General features: G+C 44.3%; 1 protein-coding gene across 1 annotated transcript in view; it reads left to right on the forward strand.

The window, feature by feature from the left end:
• The window catches only part of LOC139285415 (nuclear receptor ROR-alpha A-like), a 66,092-nt gene that overhangs the window by 12,378 nt on the left and 34,013 nt on the right, over positions 1-19,701 (forward strand). The window lies entirely within an intron of this gene.

Genomic DNA, 19,701 nt, shown 5'->3' on the forward strand with positions numbered 1-19,701 from the left:
CTCCACCGGCTGCTCGTTCTCTCTCATCCACCTGCTTTTATTCCATTTTCAGCTTGCTGACTGTGTAACGAGCTGCTGTCTCAGTGAATCAGACGTTGAACACACACAGATTTCAGATGCGAACTCTGCAGGCACTTTCTTAGTGAACCTGGCCTTCAGTGTTCCTGTATGGGCTGAGAATAGAAATCATTTAAAAACCTTCCCAGTAGATTATTAGACTATTTTACTATCTTTTCTCATGAAAGCTTTTTGAAGATACGTGGTTTTGGCAGGACAGTGACGTATGGTAAATCCACTGAAGCTAACAGACCGAACTGTAAACCTGGTCTCATCTCATACTGGACTGGAGAGACTTCCAAACACTGACAGCCAGCGGCTCTTTGAAATGCAAAACTGAAGCACTCGGCCGAGATCAAAGCAGGTGTTTCCTGTCAGCTGGATCTGATCTGGTGTCAGTCTGCAGCTCAGCCTGCTGCTGCTGCTGCAGTTTTAAGGCCTCAGCATGCTCATGGTATCTCCTCTGCAGACTTTACAGGAGTCGTCAGAGCAAAAAGCCACCAGAGGCTCCACATAGAACCAGGAGAACCCGTCTTTCCATGAACCCGGTGTACCCTGCTCCAGTCGCAGCACCAAACTGAACAGGGGACCCTGCTGACCGCAAACCTTTGTCCCCCCCGGTTTCCACCTGCCACCAGTTCTGTCTCTGTGTCTGCAATTGGGTCCTACTCCCAGTGTGCCTCTGCCCCCCCCCCCCCCCCCCCCCCCAACAGAAATCCTGTAGCAGATCCTGTAGAACCTGAAAAGATGTTCATCCAAATGCCGTTGAAGGAAAAGTTGTAATCTGAAACACTTTCACTTACAACAAAATATAGTCCAGATTTTAGCCGTCTGTCTGTAACCAGCTGCCTCAGCAATAAACTTCTTTCCACTTTGGAAAAAAGACAAAAGGCAAAATCCATAAGCTTCTGCTCCATGAAATGAATTTCACTTTCATTCATCCTCATTAAATCCTCACATTCAGACGGCTGAAGGCAGGAAAGAAACGGATCTCTGCGTAATGTTCCCTGAGTGAATCCACTTTCACAATTTCACGCTTTTTACATTTCATTTCATTGAATTATGTCTTGAATTTGATTACAATACAAGAAATCTTGGCTCGCAAGTTTGTAGATCACAAGATAACAAGTAATGCACTTTCACGTCCACCCTGTGGAGCTCGCACAACAACTTTCATGATGAAATTATTTTTATTTAATAAAACACAGTCTTTTTTCCAAGGCTTTGCCAACTGCCAAGGTCCGATGTGCCCTGCCCCCCCCCCCCCAGCTGACAGAGACTCGCTTCATACTCGTCTGCTTTATGTCCGAAATATTTTGTCGTTGCTGAATTGCATGACAACATAAACTGTGTTGACGTGACGAAGGATCTGAGTCTCCGAAGGTTCTTCGTTGGTTTGGTTTGAAATGTTTCATCGGGAAGATATGAGGTTGTATGAGGTTCTGAAGGGACACCCTGACTGTCCATGCTGTAGTTTTATTATGTTGGTCTTTTGTGTACACACGCCATCTGTTTCCTGTCTGTCCTGCAGAGGGATCCCTCCTCTGCTGCTCTTCCTGAGCTTTCTTCCATTTTGTCCAGGGTTTCCTTCCCCGTATGGAGGGTCTAAGGGCCGAGGGAGTCGTGTGCTGCACAGACTGTAAAGCCCTCTGAGGCAAATTAGAGAGAGTTTAAGAAGGCCTCCTTTTAAAACATTAGAAGCCCTGGGGGGTTTTGAAGGGTCCAAAAGGGTTTTTGAAGGTTTTGAGTGTTTTAACACGTCTGACAGTGGCTTGACTTATAATATTTCAAAGGTTTTTGACGAGTTGTGGAGGCGTGTGGAAGGTGATAATACCTGTTTGTGCCTATTAATCCGTTGGGAACATACTGATCATGGACGTGAGGAGTAAAGAAGGGGGTTGTATAGTATGTTTTTATCTTTGTCACTGTGATAAAGATTAACCGCAGCTCCTTCAGTGAGGCTACTACAGTTTTTGGGTGGTGTGTCACTTTTTCAGTCCAGTTTCCTCAAAAAGAGCAGCAGGAAGTTGAAAGAAATGAATATAATCTAAATGTGTGTAGCAGTTACGGAGCGCTGTGTGTTCAGAGTCGTGCTGAGAGAACATCACACATACTAACACACAGTGTGGCCTCCTGCCTGCTCTCTGAGCTTCAGGCCAAAACAGCAGAGATCACTTTGATCTGACTCTGCTCTGTCTCAGCCAATCAGGAGCCTGGCAGCCACCGGCTTTGGCCAATCACTGTCTCCTGCTGAGAGAGAGAGAGAGAGTGTGTAAGAGAAAAATGAGTCAATATAATGTATGGCTGTTACACTGCTGTCCAAATACTTGAGTGTGCTTTTGCTCTTCAGCTCCAGTGAGGGTGAATCTCGATGCTCACAACAATATTTCAGACAAAGTGTTCGTCCGTCTTTGTGTCAACAGTTTGTCTCTTTCCTGTTTCAACATGACAACGTCCCCGAGCACAAAGCAGCTCCAGAGAGAAAGAAATGCTTTTCCCAGTTTGGAGGTGACGAACTTGCCCTCGATCCCATCTAACACCTTTAGGATGAACCGGAACACCGACTGTGAGCCAGACCTGGTCACCAACGTCAGTGCTGGACCTCACTGATGCCGGGTCTGTTAGAGCATCGTCACCATCACATACATGGACGGACTATGAGACAATGGGTACAGACCAGTAAAGGCCGCCCCCTCCTGTCAGAGCGCCCGGTCACTGACTCTGCAGGTTAAAGTGACCTCTGAAGTGCTGCTGTTGTTCTACTTTGTTCTAGATTAAAGTGTCCCAAAGCTACCTGCTGCAGCAGGTCCACACTGACACACACCTCCAGTTATATCTCACAAAGTGTGAGGCAGGTTAGACACCAGTGAAGCATCTTTACTCACAGGTGTAATGGACAGGTGTCCACGTATTTATGGCCATGTAGAAGGTGACCAGAGTGGAAAACGGAAGATTAAAGACATTAAAGAAAGATGAAATGAAACAAAAAGAACTGAGAAAAAAGATGTCAGATTTCTGAACAACCACACGTCCTTTCACACCTCGACTGAAGACACTTCCATCCACAACATCCTGTCTGTCCACGTGCTGTTTCTTTCAAATCCAAAGTGACCATTAAAGCGCTTGAGAAAAGTTTCCTTCTTCCATCAGAGTCCTGCGGCGTCACCTTGGTGTCCGCTCGCCTTTCAGGATCTCCACGAAGGAGAGCGAAGAGGCGGCGGCCATCTTATTCTCTGAAAGTGGGACAATATTTGGGCAGCTGGTGATCGATGAGGAAGTTTCTCCCATCTTTTATACCGGCGGGTCGGTGTGAGCTGGTATTCTTAGACTGACCTCACACACACACACACTCGCGTCGTCTTTGTATAATAATGTTTCTGAAGGAGGTCGTCGTGTCTTTTCGCTGTGAAACGTGTCGCGATGGATCCACTTCTGATGGTGTGTTTGTCTTCTGTAACTTTGAGCAAAGTTAACCAAAGTTGAAGTGAAAGTGATGTTTCACTTTTTCTTTTTTCATCTCTCTCGTTGGCCCTCAGGAGCTCAGCAGCTTCTCACAGTGTTGATTCATTTCTGTTTCCCAGACGAGATTTTTAGGGAGAAAACACACGCGCAGACTTACAAAATGACTGATAGCATCAAGTGGAAACAAGCTGTGTTGCTCTTTTTAAAGGACAGCAGGGAAGTTTAGTCCTCAGGTGACAGAACGTTACAGACTGGATCTTCTGTATTTAGGGTTCTAAGCTTCAGATAATGAGGTTTAGTTCCAGAGCAAAGAAACACCACAATAACTATCCGATATGAAGTTTTAAAGTAACTGTAATAATAATAATAATAACAACAACAACAATCTGTGAGACCTCAACACAAAAGGAATGGTAGTAACTTTTCACCTGTCTTCCTGGCAGGTCAGACATGACGTGATCAAATCAAATCAGGTTCATTGATTTAGCACGTTTACGGATTATTACTGCAGTATACATCATACTGCGTACTACTATGAACAGCAGTGTGCAGTACGCGGTAGGCGGTTTGGAATACAGCCTGTGAGTCCGGACGGTGGACGTTAGGATTCAGCCAAAGTCATCGAGCTCAGAGGCCGCAGTTTAAATGATCGATGCGTTCACAGGCCGTCGGAAACCAGAGTGACTGAAACTGAGGCGAGAACGCCGCACGACACCGAAACACAAAGTCAAGAACAAGCTGTCAGCGGTCAAATCCAGAGTGTAATATTTCTCCTGAGGCAGAAACACCATCATCTCAGTGATGTGACACACACACACACACACACACAGTCCAGTGTGTGCTGTTATCGCTCAGCCACATGTGTGTGTGTGGGAGGCTGGCGTTTCCAAACCCATTTCAATTCCAATATCAGGCTTTACAGCTCGTCATTCACTGCGCAGCCCGACGGGTTTCCTGTACGTCGTCTATTCATGGAAACTGGAATCAAACAAAGTTGTTTGTCAGAAAAACTTAAAGCGTGTCATCACGTGTGTGTGTGTGTGTGTGTGTGTGTGTGTGTGTGAGAGAGAGGAGGTCGTTTACATTACTTCATGTTTAGATACAAAATGTGCAGATGTGTTGGAAAATAAACACTGTGTCCTTCCACGTTAATGTTCTCCTCCGTCCTCTCCTCCATCCTCTCCTCCGTCCCCTCCTCCGTCACCTCTCTTCTGTCCTCTCCTCGGTCTCCTCTCCTCCGTCCTCTCCTCCATCCTCTCCTCCTTCACCTCTCTTCTGTCCTCTCCTCCGTCCCCTCCTCCGTCACCTCTCTTCTGTCCTCTCCTCCATCTCCTCTCCTCCGTCCTCTCCTCCGTCACCCCTCCTCCGTCACCTCCTCCGTCACCTCTCCTCGCTGTCTTCTCCTCTGTCCCCTCCTCCGTCCCCTCCTCCGTCCTCTCCTCCGTCCCCTCCTCCGTCACCTCTCCTCCGTCCTCTCCTCCGTCCTCTCCTCCGTCCCCTCCTCCGTCCTCTCCTCCGTCCCCTCCTCCGTCACCTCTCTTCTGTCCTCTCCTCCGTCCTCTCCTCCGTCACCCCTCCTCCGTCACCTCCTCCGTCACCTCCGTCCCCTCCTCCGTCACCTCTCTTCTGTCCTCTCCTCCGTCCTCTCCTCCGTCCCCTCCTCCGTCACCTCTCTTCTGTCCCCTCCTCCATCACCTCTCTTCTGTCCTCTCCTCGCTCTCTTCTCCTCTGTCCCCTCCTCCGTCCTCTCCTCCGTCCTCTCCTCCGTCCCCTCCTCCGTCACCTCTCTTCTGTCCTCTCCTCCGTCCCCTCCTCCGTCCTCTCCTCCGTCCCCTCCTCCGTCACCCCTCCTTCGTCCCCTCCTCCGTCACCTCTCTTCTGTCCTCTCCTCGGTCTCTTCTCCTCTGTCCCCTCCTCCGTCCTCTCCTCCGTCCCCTCCTCTGTCACCTCTCTTCTGTCCTCTCCTCGGTCTCCTCTCCTCCGTCCCCTCCTCCGTCACCTCTCTTCTGTCCTCTCCTCGGTCTCTTCTCCTCTGTCCCCTCCTCCGTCCTCTCCTCCTTCACCTCTCTTCTGTCCTCTCCTCGGTCTCTTCTCCTCTGTCCCCTCCTCCGTCCCCTCCTCCGTCACCTCTCTTCTGTCCTCTCCTCCGTCCCCTCCTCCGTCCTCTCCTCCGTCCCCTCCTCCGTCACCCCTCCTTCGTCCCCTCCTCCGTCACCTCTCTTCTGTCCTCTCCTCGGTCTCTTCTCCTCTGTCCCCTCTTCCGTCCTCTCCTCCGTCCCCTCCTCTGTCACCTCTCTTCTGTCCTCTCCTCGGTCTCCTCTCCTCCGTCCCCTCCTCCGTCACCTCTCTTCTGTCCTCTCCTCGGTCTCTTCTCCTCTGTCCCCTCCTCCGTCCTCTCCTCCTTCACCTCTCTTCTGTCCTCTCCTCGGTCTCTTCTCCTCTGTCCCCTCTTCCGTCCTCTCCTCCGTCCCCTCCTCTGTCACCTCTCTTCTGTCCTCTCCTCGGTCTCCTCTCCTCCGTCCCCTCCTCCGTCACCTCTCTTCTGTCCTCTCCTCGGTCTCTTCTCCTCTGTCCCCTCCTCCGTCCTCTCCTCCTTCACCTCTCTTCTGTCCTCTCCTCGGTCTCTTCTCCTCTGTCCCCTCCTCCGTCCTCTCCTCCGTCCCCTCCTCCGTCACCTCTCTTCTGTCCTCTCCCTCCTGCACAAATTAAACTCAGATTGGCCGCTCGCCTCCTGCTTCGAGAAGTAAATTAACTTGGGGAAATTGAATTTTTTAGGTGTGAAATATTTCTGTCCCATCAGTTGATGATTCAGCGTGGAGGAGGGAGTGGGGGTGAAGAGGTGGGAGGGGGTTGGAGGGGTATCAGACTTGGAAGCATGCTTAAGGACGCTCAGTAACAATGATGTGTCCTTCTTCTTTGATCTAAACTAGAGTTAGGCAGCGTCCTCCTTCCTCGCCCCTCACCAGTGGCTAATTTAAACCGACATGAAACCATCCTACAGACGCCTAAATGGGCGGGAAATCGCCCACTTTGGCAACATGATCCAGTTATTTTCTGGTGCCGTGTCAACCAATCAGACAAAGACTGTAGGCAGAGCTTTTTTATTAGTCATCGCACGTTTCTGTAATAATGTCTGATTTATGTGAGAGTAACAACTTAAATGTACACACACACACACACACACACAACGCTAACATTAACGATTTGTCATTAAAATATGTATTTTTCAATTGGAATTGCAGGAGGGGCGGCGCCCCAACGCCCTTAATGCACCACACGCCACCGCCCCTCACATAGGAAGCTTCCTGCTGTGTTTCTCCTTCCTGTTCCCCACATTAGGAAACGTTCTTTATCCTTGTCTTGGAAACCTTTTCTTTCCTTTTCCCCTGCTTGCTAATATGGAAGCTTCCCTCTGTCTCGCTCTCTAGGATGGATGGAAGCTTTCTGAATTAGAAAACCTCTTTCTTCCTCGTCCTGTGACTAGACAGCCTCCTGCTTCATTGTTCATAACTAGGAAGCTTTCTAATAAAGCTTCTCTGATCTGATTTCACAATAAAACACTAAATTACACAGCAAACACACACACACACACACACACACAGGTGGTGTTCAAAGACACTCCTCTCATATTTCACTGTGAATTTGGGGAGCATGTTGCGTAACAAGCTGCAGGTTATATCACCGCTCCTCCAATTATTAACTGGAGGAATTCATTCTTACACACATTATTTTCATTACTGAGTGATTTCTCCACCTCTGCTAGTCCTTCAAATCTTTACACTTGAAGCTTCTACTGTGTTTGTGAGAATAAAGGGTTGAAAAAGACATTGACTGCCCCCCATGTTCTTCTCTTAGAGAGAGACGCTCAGCTGCAGTTTTAACTGAAGACTCTCTGAGTGATAATCAGCAGATTGTGTAAATGAAGACGTGTGACAGTGTGCGTTTGATTCGTCATCCTGGCTCTCACCTCCTGACAGTGAGGTGGGCGGGGCATCACCTTTCACCTCCTCAGTCTGCTGCGAGCAGATGGAGGAGGAGACGCTCCGTCACCTCTTCCTCCTCAAACACACCGAGGCGACAAAACCAGAGCGCTTGTTGGCCACCTGAAGTCCTTTGCAGACGTGGAATACGTGACGCCGCCGCCTCATCTATCTGTCGCCGTCATGCAGAGAGACTCGAGGTTCACGAGACGTTTGGCTCCTGGTGGTGTGATGGATTTATAAAACTTAAGCCGATTCACATTTTATTGAGCAGAAACGACTGAAACGTTCACACTAATGTCTGAACGCAGCTTTTGTAATATGTCTGTTTCCTCGCTGGCCTTGCCCCCCCCCCCTTCAGGGTCTGTTGTCGTCTTGGCTCGAACACCGACAGATTCGGAGTCCTCTAATGGGATTCATCTCTGTTAGATTTGTCTGACCGGGGTTTATGTGTTTTCTTGTTGTTGGGGGGTTTTTGATTTTGGCTGGGGTTGAACAGAAATGTGTTGGCCTTTGATTTGTCTTTGACAGTTCGGTGCTGCAGAGAACATGCGCTGTGTTCAGGCTCCTGATGGAGCTTTGTACCGCTGGTCTGTGATATGTGGCTGATGAAACCTTGATGTAACACAAACCCTCAGAGCTGTTTGTGAAGTACACAACCAACACTATCAGGACATTCAGTACAGATACACACAGCAGGCAGCTAACATCTGTGATTCAGTTATTATTATGAGAGAAATAATAAAACAAATGATTTTATCCTTCAGTGTTTGCTGAGCCGCTGAGTGTCACGTGACAACAAGCTGCAGGCCGATAACATTTACAAAACTCTTTCATCAGGTTAAGAAATGGACCAGAAAACACTTCAGCAGGTTTATTTGCAGCTTTCAATGTCGAGTGCTTTCCACGAGACATAAAAGGCATCAAGAAAAGAAACACAAGGTGATTTAAAAAGAGAAAAATGAAATAGAAACTATAAATTAGCAAGAAGACTAAGAATAAGACGGATTAAACAGTAGAACAAACAGTGCAGATGTGAATGAATAGAACCAAGTTTAACTTAATAAAATGCAAACAGGAAAGTCTTCAGCTCTGATTTAGAAGAACTGAGTCGGAGCTGACCCACCTGATGAGAACTGGACTGATGTGGTCTCTCCTGGTCTTAGTGAGACCTGTTTAGACTACTGAAGATAGATGGACGGGATTTTCTAAATCAGAAGACAGAAGTCCTTTAATTCTTGATATATTCCTAAAGTGACAGTCGGCTGATTTACTTACAGAAATGAAAGTCTGAGGAAACTTCAAAGCGTAACTTGATTTTGGGAGTCAGATTGGAACGTAACAGGAAAACCAATTTAAATTTGATTCAGTTCATAATGATTTTATGAATTGGAGCCTACAGTCAGAGAGAGATCCAGTACAGAAGCCTGAACCCAAAACGTCGGATTGTAAAAGACAAACGCGGTCTTACTGATTGTGAGACGCTGCATTGTTTTGTCTCTGAACTCCGGCACAGTTGATCTGAGAGGCTGAAATGCTCACATATATATTAAAGTTCTGTGGCCTCTACCTGCATCTGTAATACCCGACCTGACTAAACCCGACTGGCCACAATGCAAACCCAAACCAGGACCCACATATATATATATATATATATATATATATATATATATATATATATATTATATTATATATGTGTATATATATATAAGTATATTTAGTTTTATCACAGTTTGTTGAGCTAACAGGGAGTTAAACATCACTGGGGTCTAACTCACCACATGAGTTAACATGAGGGTTACATCACTCGAAAGAAATATAATATAATAATATATATTTGTTCATGCACAGTCCAAATAACATAAAACAGAAGAAATGAAGAAGTCAAGCAAAAAAACCCACGAGGTTTAACTTCATCAGTTTACTCAAAGTATCTTTTGCAGTAAAACTATCTGCACACATGAAAACAAACAGTCTGTGGTGAATTATTGATAATCTGATATGATGAAATAGTCGCAATACACAAAGACTATAAATCACTTCAGTGTGTTCTGTAACCTAAGACACATTCAGGTTCATTCTGTATACCTGAGCGCCGTCTGTTGTGTTTAAATGCATCACTGATAGTTCGAACTGATGAGCCTGCAGGTCTGTTTTCTCCTCTTGAAGGTTTCTTCTGCATCGTCCTTCACACATTGATTTTTCACCACTGAGTCCCCTGATGGATGGAGCCCGTCTGAACCTGGAGGCGTGTGTGTTTAAGTGTGTGTGCTTCTGAGCAGCGTCACATGTGGGGACACATTGTGGACGAGGGACAGCTTGTTTGACTGGGACAAACCTGCTTTTCTACAACTGGATGCAGCAGAAGTGGTAACGTTCAGGTGGGGGTTAGCCTCCAGAATACAAAAACAATGCTGTGTCCCCCATTGAATATTAAACCAATGATTGTTTATTCATGTAGAGAATACGGGTGAGAAATCCAGGATAACAGGAGTGGAACAAGGCGAAAATATTCTCCTCAACTGCAGCCCATGTTCCTCTGCTGAAATTACTAGAAATAAAAATAGATTAAAACGCAACGTTATTATTTGAAACAAACTCAAAGACAGAAAACCTCAGAGAGAAGAAAGGGACTGGAGACTCTGACTGATTTGCAGCCTTTAATTGTGGAAACAGACAAACGTTTCGACACCACTGCGTCAATAGACATGAAGCAAACACACGTATAGAACCTGGGGCAGCTGGACAGGATTTCAAGTCTATTGGAAAATAGATCCCGGGGTGGGATTTGCCCAAATGTGGTGGTGGATGGGGGAGACTTTCACTCTGGAGAGATTGGGGTTCATTTCCTTTGTGAAACCAAAAGTCAACGATGACTTATCTTAACCACGTAACGAACTTAAGTTACGTAACTAACGTACTCTTTGTGACCCAAACCGTGATCTATCCCTAAACCTGAACAGGTAGTTTGGGTGCCTAAGCCAAACTGCGACTGTCAGCTGAAATGTTTCTCAGCAAGCTTTATTTTGAAAGTCTAACTGGACGTTGCATATTTATTTTTGCTAACTCGACCGCAGAATGACGACGTATTCTTTTCGGACGCGGTGGACCGGCGGGTCTATAACACGCTTTGCCATGAGATATACACATCTGATCTGTCATCATTTTAATTGTGTTTATTTCTTTTTTATGTTGTTGTTGTTGTTGTTGTTTATTCTGCTGGTAAATGGTAAAAAAAATATCTTTTTCGAAAAGGGCAACATCCACTTCTGTTGTCAGCTGCCTCGTAACAGGATGCAAGGACTCTAAGTGCTTGAGCACCAAACACAAAATGCATTTGACTTCTGTGGAAAATACAACCTCACAGGTTCCCTCTGAAAGCAGTACGACCTCACAGCGTAGTATAAACGTGTAACTCCGGCAGGTTAACACACTGCACTGCGGTCAGTGTCAAAGTCGGCGGTTTAAACTCTGTTTCCAGTTTCACAGCAGGAAGCGATGAGCTCACTGATGAAGCCTCAAATTTCACATTCAAATTGAAACACTTTACAGGAACATGTTATCCATCGAAAAAAAAGCCTCATTAAAGCAATTTACAGCCGCTCGAACAAGAAGCGGGCAGAGAGCCGTGGAAACTCCACTGATTAAACATCTGAGGGAGAATAAGAGAATGATGGAGGGCAGAGGAGACGGGAGAATCTAAAGCAGCAGAGATGGATGACCGGGGGGCATCTGTTGGTTTGATGGGTAACAGGCTGCACAACAGTTCAGCAGCAGAGGCAGCAGGGAGAAAACCTTCCAACTGTTTCTCCCATTTTCACATTGTGTTAAGGATAATTAGTCTGTTTCTCCACCAGGTTTAGAGTTAAACTGATTTTCATGGAGTTTATGTTGCCATGATTCAACACGTGTGTGCCCTGTTTTGTTAGTGTGTGTGTGTGTGTGTGTGTGTGTGTGCATGGTTTCAGTATTGTGTGTGCACCAGGGTTCAACAAACACTGGTGTAATGCAGTGTATCGATGTCTGAAAAAGTTTGAATCACTTAACGTCCATTTTAATCAATACAAATGTAATAATCTCCATGAAACACACTGTTTGTTTTCATTTGAACAGCAGCTGACAACATACAGTGCAGACATTGTTTTGATTGGCCAAAGTTTGAGAGTTTTGAATACATTATCACGCTGGCACACAGACCTGTTATTGTTTGAGGCTCATTGTTTGTCGTAGTGTGGAGCTAGCATACGTGTGTGTCCACTGACTGAATCATTTTAGCATTTAAATTGTAAATTTGAACAGTTTTTAGCCACGTTAGCAGCGCGGCTCTATGAATGGAAAGGTTGGCCAGTCAGTCATCATCTCATCAACTACTGGAGATTCATTCCTGGTTCCCAGAGGATGAATCCTGTTCACTTTGGTGATCCTCTTTTCTGGTGTTGAGTGAAATATCTCTAACTATCCTCTTGTGGACCAGTGGCACTCGTCATTCTCAGTCAGTCAGTTATCTTCTCCTTCAGAGAAACTAAGCTAATGCTCAAGATCTGACCTCTTCTGTCGTCTGGCTTTTCTCATTTTTTTCATGCAAAGTGTGTTTCTAGTTTCTCTTTGTGTTCTCAGCCTGTGCGTTAAATAACCGGAGTCCTTGACTAACACTAGCCTCCTCTCGTGTTTGTCGAGGCCCCGCTGTCTCCATCATCTACCTCCCGTGGCGGCAGAACAAACAGTGTGTTTGTTCATTAGCCGGCCGTGTCTCCTGCAGGCCGAGCTTCATCCTGAGCCGAGGATGAGGAGTAGAGCAGGAGTTAATCAGACTGTTTGGGATCTCCTGCTGCCTGATCATCCACATCACTGGCTGCAGCTGCAGGAGCTCATATGTTTCATATTACAAACTCAGACTTATGTTTGACTGTTACACAACTTCAGCTCAGAGGAATGTGAATGTGAACTGGCAGAAAAACAAGACTGAAAAAGAGAGAAAAGAACTTCCAGGCAGGAAACTGAGAAAGCTGGTTCAGGGCTGCTGTCTTCATATTACTTTTACTGCACTTAACCTTGAATGATCTCCACATTATGACAATTTATCGAAAAACGTTCACACACACACACACACACACTTTTACCTCAGGTGTCAATTTTTTCTCACTGAACTTTGGGTGACTCATATTTTCTGTGTTAGCCTCCATCATAATGAGTTCACCTCTCCATCAACCCGGGGGGAAGTGTGTGTGTGTGTGTGTGTGTTTGAAGGACGGGCATGTTGATCACTGACGGCCTGGACCTATCTCTTTCTCCCATCATGCCTTGCTGCAGGCAGGACTCTCCTCATTCTCACCTTTGATCGTATTGAGGAATGAAAACAGAAAGGCATCACATGCAAAAATCTTAAAGCAGCAGTTTAGTGGTGAAATGATTATTTAAATGATTGATCAAAAGAACAACATTATCAGTTAAAGTGGACTCCTCTTTTAGCTCTAACATTATGACATGAAGTGATACCCACAGTCCAATATGGATAATTAGACAGAAGAGCCAATCAGCATTAAGATTGATCCTAATTAGAAGATGTATCTAACTATTCACTATTGTCATAAATCGCACATTTATAACTTTTCTGTGAACATTTGCACATTCCATACTCTTCGTTGTAAACACTCTTTTCAATTTAAAAACCAAAGTATTTTACATATTTTTAATACATTTTAAATATATTTTATTGTTAATTTGTTTCTATTTCATGTTTATGATAATTGACTTTTGCAGCAGTTGTTTTGTCATATTTCTTAATTCTTACTATGTTTATTGTTATCCACCAAACACCAAGGCACACTCCTTGTATGTGAAAACTTAATAAACAATAAATGTGAGAGCTGCTATATTCTAAGAAGTTATTAAGAACAAATACAAAAGTAGATGTGAAGCACAGGATGAAGAAAGTGCTGTCTTTCAGGAGGTTCATTCTACACCACTCCACACATTTAATAGTAATGACATACAGTAAAATGTGAGTACCCCTAATGGAAAATTAAAAAAATAAGGTCACTGGTGTGATAGAGTATCCTTTATATGACTAAAATTAGTGTTCACCGCAGCCCATTTCTCTGCAGGCTGTGGATGTCCCCTCTTTGATATGTACACATTGTTCAGGTTTGCAAGTTGCCACTTGGCATTTTTTGTTTTAAATGGGGATAAAAAAGCATATTTGCATTTATATTATGAAAAAAGATCTTCAAAGAGAATTTCTATTACTTTTTGTTTTTTCAAAATGACCAGAAACAGAGGTCCGTATTTTGTTGGTGTATAATTATAGTCCACTGTTGGTACGGTATACGTGTGTGTGTGTGTGTGTGTGTGTGTGTGTGTGTGTGTGATGGATGCAGTGTGCAGCCTCAGGTAATAATAGCCATGATGGATTCTCACCTGGCTGCGGCTCGGTCGAGGAAGATAAAGATGTGTTGGAGCTCCTGCTGCTGAGCTCCGGGTCCAAGGGGCCCGAGCCCGGGGAGATATTAATGACAACCCCCTAACACCAACACCCCCACCCCTCCCTACGTACCACCACACCATTGGTCATCAGCTAACAATACTGTTTTTAGGGCAAGAGCATCAATCTGCGTGGCTCCCAGCATGCAGCTAATTCAACAGGGAAACAGTGTTTGTGAGTTATTAATGAGAAATAATATCAACATGTGAATTTGAGTCCTTTGTGTAACAGCATCAGTTGGACTGTGGCATAATATGGCAACACAACAACGTCATGTCCAAATGTTGTCTTTAATATTAACAAATCAAACCTGGATTCAGAGATGTCCGTTTGGGACTCACGCCTGCATCTTGCTGATTGTCTTGCTGGTTGGTCAGTGTTATCAGCTGACATGTATGTAGATTCAGATACGTATCGTCCATCATTGTCAAATATACGTCCTTCACACTGTATAGAGACCAGTGGTGGCTGGTGACTCAAAAGATTGGGGAGAAGACAAGACGATAACCAACCCAGTGTGACGAACTGGCGGTAAAGAGAGAGAGTCAGAATTTCATACAGTAGATTATGAGAAAAGAAATTATAAAGTGCAAATTGCGAACTACTTTTAAACACAGGTGGTGTACACCGAGTTTGTCAGAAAACAGCTGCTGCTGGAAACTCCTTTTCATCTTTCCTCCCTGGCTTTTATTTGGGACTGGCCTTTTATTTCGTTTGTACAGGCCCTTTAGCTTGCTTCCATTTTAATCGATGCAGCTGTCTACGCCAGCATATTCGTTTGTGATTCACTCCTGCTTTACTCCATACACCATTATAAGATGTTAGAGTAGATGTGGCTACATGAAATGACTAGGAGATAGACACAGGAGTGGTGTGACTCTCGTTCCACAGATCGACTGTGGACTGACTGACATGGCCACCACTCCTCCCAGACGGGTGAAAACTGTCCTGGAAGTGAGCTGAGAGACTTTCTTTACTCTTTGTCATGTTTAAAATGACTCTGGTCGAGGGATGTTCTGTCGAGTGGTTTAAGACACAAAGGTTTGAGCCCGGCCTGGGACTTTTGATGCACGGCAGGTAAAAACACCATAAACAATGTTAGAAAAAAAGACACTGGTCATGGTGGGAGGATAGAGCTCAAGAAACAAGCAGTCAGATACCTTGTTTTCTGTGTAGAGCTTGTGTTCTGAGTCATTTGTTGGAGCGGCAGTAAAAACTTTGCATCCATTTTTCTCAGTTTGCCCAGGAGCGTAGCAGCCTGCGGCCTTTGCAGAGCAGCAGAGATATTTCAGATGTTTCTCGACGCTCCGCAGGGACGAGCGAGCCGGCCTCTCTCTGTCTCTGCTGTCCTGTTTTTAGCTCCTGAGCGTCTGGAGACGCTGCTGTGATTTATTCAGCCTCTCTGCTGCTGCTCAGGTGAGAGTCGGCTGAACCAGCAGGATGAATGAGCGGCTGTCACGCCTGCTCACTCACTCACACGTACAGGCTTATTTTAGGCTGCCAGGACCGTGTTTACTGTACATCCAGTGAAGTAGTGAGTGACAGAAATACTAAGTAAATAAAGTAAAAGGAGTTAAACTGACAGATTAAGTGTGAGCATTAAAAGGAACTGAAAGTGTCAGTGGAAGTTGAAGTACTGAGTGGTGTGTGGCGCATGAAGAGCAAGTACTGAAAAGAGTTTAAGTTGTCATTTGAAGTGTAAGCAGTAAAAGGAGTCGAAGTGACAGTTGACGTGTAAGCACTAAAAACAGTTGAAGTGTCAGTTTAAGCTGTAAAACCAAAGGGAGCTGAAAGTGTCGATGGAAATTGAAGCACTGAAAGGAGTTCAAGTGCCAGATGAGGTGTAACTACAGATCCAGCCCAGTGTCCCGAGGAATCGCGTCCATATTGACCTCACGGTGTACATCCAGTGTCCACTTCAGTGCCGCTGCAGGAAGTAGTGTTGTCCTTTATGAAGAGAGGTGGGAAAGAATGAATGTGGAGACCAGAGTTTGCCTCCCACCACATTTGTGTTTTCATTAACCATAACCAAGATGTCCTCCTAACCCCAGCCAAGTGTTTTGTTGCCTAATAATAACCATGCCGTACCCACATTGTATTTGCCATAACCACAACCTAAATTTGATGTTTTTGTCATTTGAAGAGTTCATCAAACCCTTTGTTGGAGTATTTTATTCTCTGAGTGCGTTCGAGTAGAAGAGTGCGACGTGGAGTCATGCACAGAAACATGGCTTTAACACGAGTTATTCCCTTTGGTGAAAGCTTCAGTTTTAGACTGGGGGCTTTCTAGTGCCCCCCCCCCCCGTGTTGCTACTGCAATGCCCTTTTATCCACACAAGTCAAGTACAGTTTCAAGACGAGAGGAAGTCAGGGAGAAGCCGACTGTAAATCTATTAAGCAGAAGTCACATTTATTCACTCTTGCAGTCAAATACAAACGCAGTTGATATCTTTGTTAATTCCCTCTCAGTTCTCGCCTTCGGTGCTGTGTTTCCCTGTTCCCTCCTCTCACACTCGCAGCTCTTAGACTTTCCTCTGTCACCAGATTCCTCCCAACTCCCATTTCAGCGTTTATTTTGGTCGCCCCGCGGCAAGGATACGGATAAAAGGATTAACTTATCGTCTACCAGTTTAGAGCTCTTAAACTCAGCCTGACGGCCCCCCTGAAAATTGACAAGATGGATGCCAGAGAGGCTCCATTCAATACACGTTAAATTCATTTCCCCTGTTTATTACACAGAGGGATGTTGATGTTTAAAGCCTGAAGAGTTTGGAGGCTGAAAGATGGAAGAAAGCCAAAGCAGCAAATGCAGCAACAGTATGAGCAGGTAGGAGGGAATCAAAAACCGTGTTTAAGCTCCACTAATCAATATCTTTTAAATAAGTAATGGACCAAATGACAGGGATTGCTTATATGGAGCCATATAATTTTCCTCAAAGTTTCCTCAGAAGAGACCGTTGTAATGTTGTCAGTGTTTTTTACCAGCAAGTGGCCAAATATTCAATAAATGCAGCTTTAAATATCATAGTTTTTCAGTGTAATTAAAGTATATTTACACGATGAGTTCAGCTTCAGTCAAGCAGTTCTCTTGGTGGTCAAAGATGTTTTTTGAGTTGATGATTTTTTCCTAAAATATCCTTGAATGCATTGCCTGCCTACAAGGTCTTCAGGGCTACTCGTAATTATAATGATCTTTTTAAGTATTTCAATTCATTGGTTACTCGTTTAGTTTATTAAAAGTCAAAACGAACTGCCGGCCAACAGTCCACTCTAACATCAGTTTCACATTTGTTCACATTTCATTTCATGTTATATTTAACATGTGAGAACATTAATTTCACGTGTTTTTTCAGAAGGCTGAACGAGTAAATAATCGATATTGTCATTTACTGAAGGGACTTCTAATGATGAATCATTCCCGCCGTACTGGTGCTGCATTTATTGGTTGAATTTTAAATAAATGAGTGAATTTATTTAGCAAAACACCGTATTTAAGTGTCATACAAATGGTGGCTGCTCTGCGAGGACTCAGTATGAAAGTAATTACTGAGGTAAACAAACAAACAGGCATGAGCAAACAGACAGATGAACACACACATGGCAGCAGCAGCAGCAGTGAAGCTGCAGCCCATCACCAACACCCACTCTGTTCCCAGCAGATGTCAGTGTTACATAATGACTCTCTGATGTAACACACACACTGAGCATGTGTTCACTGGCACATACAGATGAGGAAACACAGGGAACCATCTCCAGAACAAATGCAGCCAGAACACCTGGAAATTTCAGGTAGTCAAATATACAATTTGAGATTTACAACATCTTTGTTTGCTGATAAATTTGAGCCACAGTGATTTTTATTGTTTGATGAATCAGAAAATGTACCACATCTCTACAAAGTGATTTTCATTCATTACAAGTACTGAATCATTTATTACATAAGTATTCATTACAGTTGGGTGATATTGCCTTAAAATAAAATCACAATATTGCAGAGTAGTTTTGTAGTTCTGTAGTTTTGCGGTTACAATATTTATGACAATATGATGCAATTCTTTATTGTTAATTGCAGCCAACGTAAGCTCTCAGTGTTCTCAGCTTGGTGATCTTCTTCTTACAATTTTACATTTTTATATCCAAACCTCTTCCACACTTTCCATGTTTTTACCTTTTTGCTGGCAGCAGTGACACTTTCAGCCGTGCTTCCTGCTTCTGTATGAAGTCATGAGGAATGATGTGACACGTCTTTATTACATAAAAAATGTAACTGAGGTTATGAACAACATAATATGGAACACCTCTAGTATTCACTCTATTCCAAGTCAACCTTTAGTAGAGGACATTATTTAGTTTGAAGGCCAAAAAGCTTAATTTTGGTGTCATGATACTGAAGATCTGGTCTCGTCTCAGACCTGTTAATCAGTGAGTCAAACAGGTCTGGTATTGTGTTCACTGACGACTGATTACTCAGTCTGGAGAAACAACTAACCAACCAGAGCCACTCTTAAAAAGCAGACGAAACTCTTAAATCATTATGTTTCTTCAGTTGTGAGTTTTATTGCTCTTACTAACCGCCACTGCTTCTGTGAACTGAAAAAGACAGTTTGATATACAAAGACTTTTTATACACAGAGAAACTCTGTGTGGCTGAACTCGGAGTTCTTTATGGATTTCAGGCATTAAAGCAAGACTGTCACTTTTTTTATGCAACTTTTGTTCAGTGTGTCTCCTGTCAGCAGGTCACTGAACAACCAGCATGTGACATTCTCCCCTTGTTCATGTGATGCTTTGTGATGTCAGATAATACTTTGAAAAGATAAAGATGAGATGCTTTAGAAACATCCTGTCTGATAAGGACGTGACTTTGTGCAGGCAGGTGATGTGCACATTCAGCTGATTGAATACTTGATATCTCAGGTGACAGTGAGGATTAATGAGAGCTGCTCCGCTGTTACTCTCTCTGCACTTTGAATTACACCAACCAGTCTGGTTTTTATCCACAGAAGTATGTTATCATGCGTCTAGCTTCTGTTCACAGCTTGGAAAGTCATTCTGTCAGTTGGTTATTGTTCACTTTGCGTGTGCGGCAGCTATACAAAGCCAAACATATGACTCCGTGATTGAAATCACTGTTTTCTATACAACACAGAATCAACTTTATACATCTACAGATAGTCTTTAAAGACTCTTACCGTAACTTGAATGAGATCCAGATCTGGATCTGTTCTCTGGAACAAACTGCCTGAAAACGTTTGTATTTTCTCAGGTTTATGATTAGTTACTGTCTGTGTGTCTGTGCTTGTTCCTTGTTGCTGTATGCATTTCAATATAAAGTTATAGTTTGCTTGTAATGAACGTACTTTATGTTACGCCCCACGCTGAGACGGCCGTATGGGGCGAACAAACACTCCACCACTGACCCGATCAACCACAGAGAAACACCTTTAAACCACCAAAGACATGGGATTTATTAATATAAAGACATACAAACAACCAAGACACTAAATCAAGACAACCAAACAGCACAAAGGAGCTTTTCAGCACATCATGCCCAGGCCAGGTGCACCTCGCTGGGCAATCATGATGTAGCACACCTGGGCAGAGAGGACAGAAGAGAAGGGACAAACAGCACAGGGAAACACATACAGCCGTAACATATATACATAAAGTAGTCTTGCCATGAGTATGATAGAAAATGCAGTGACAGGTCACGGGTTTGTT

This window comes from Enoplosus armatus, chromosome 1, assembly GCF_043641665.1.
Source record: "Enoplosus armatus isolate fEnoArm2 chromosome 1, fEnoArm2.hap1, whole genome shotgun sequence".
NCBI lineage: Eukaryota > Metazoa > Chordata > Actinopteri > Centrarchiformes > Enoplosidae > Enoplosus > Enoplosus armatus.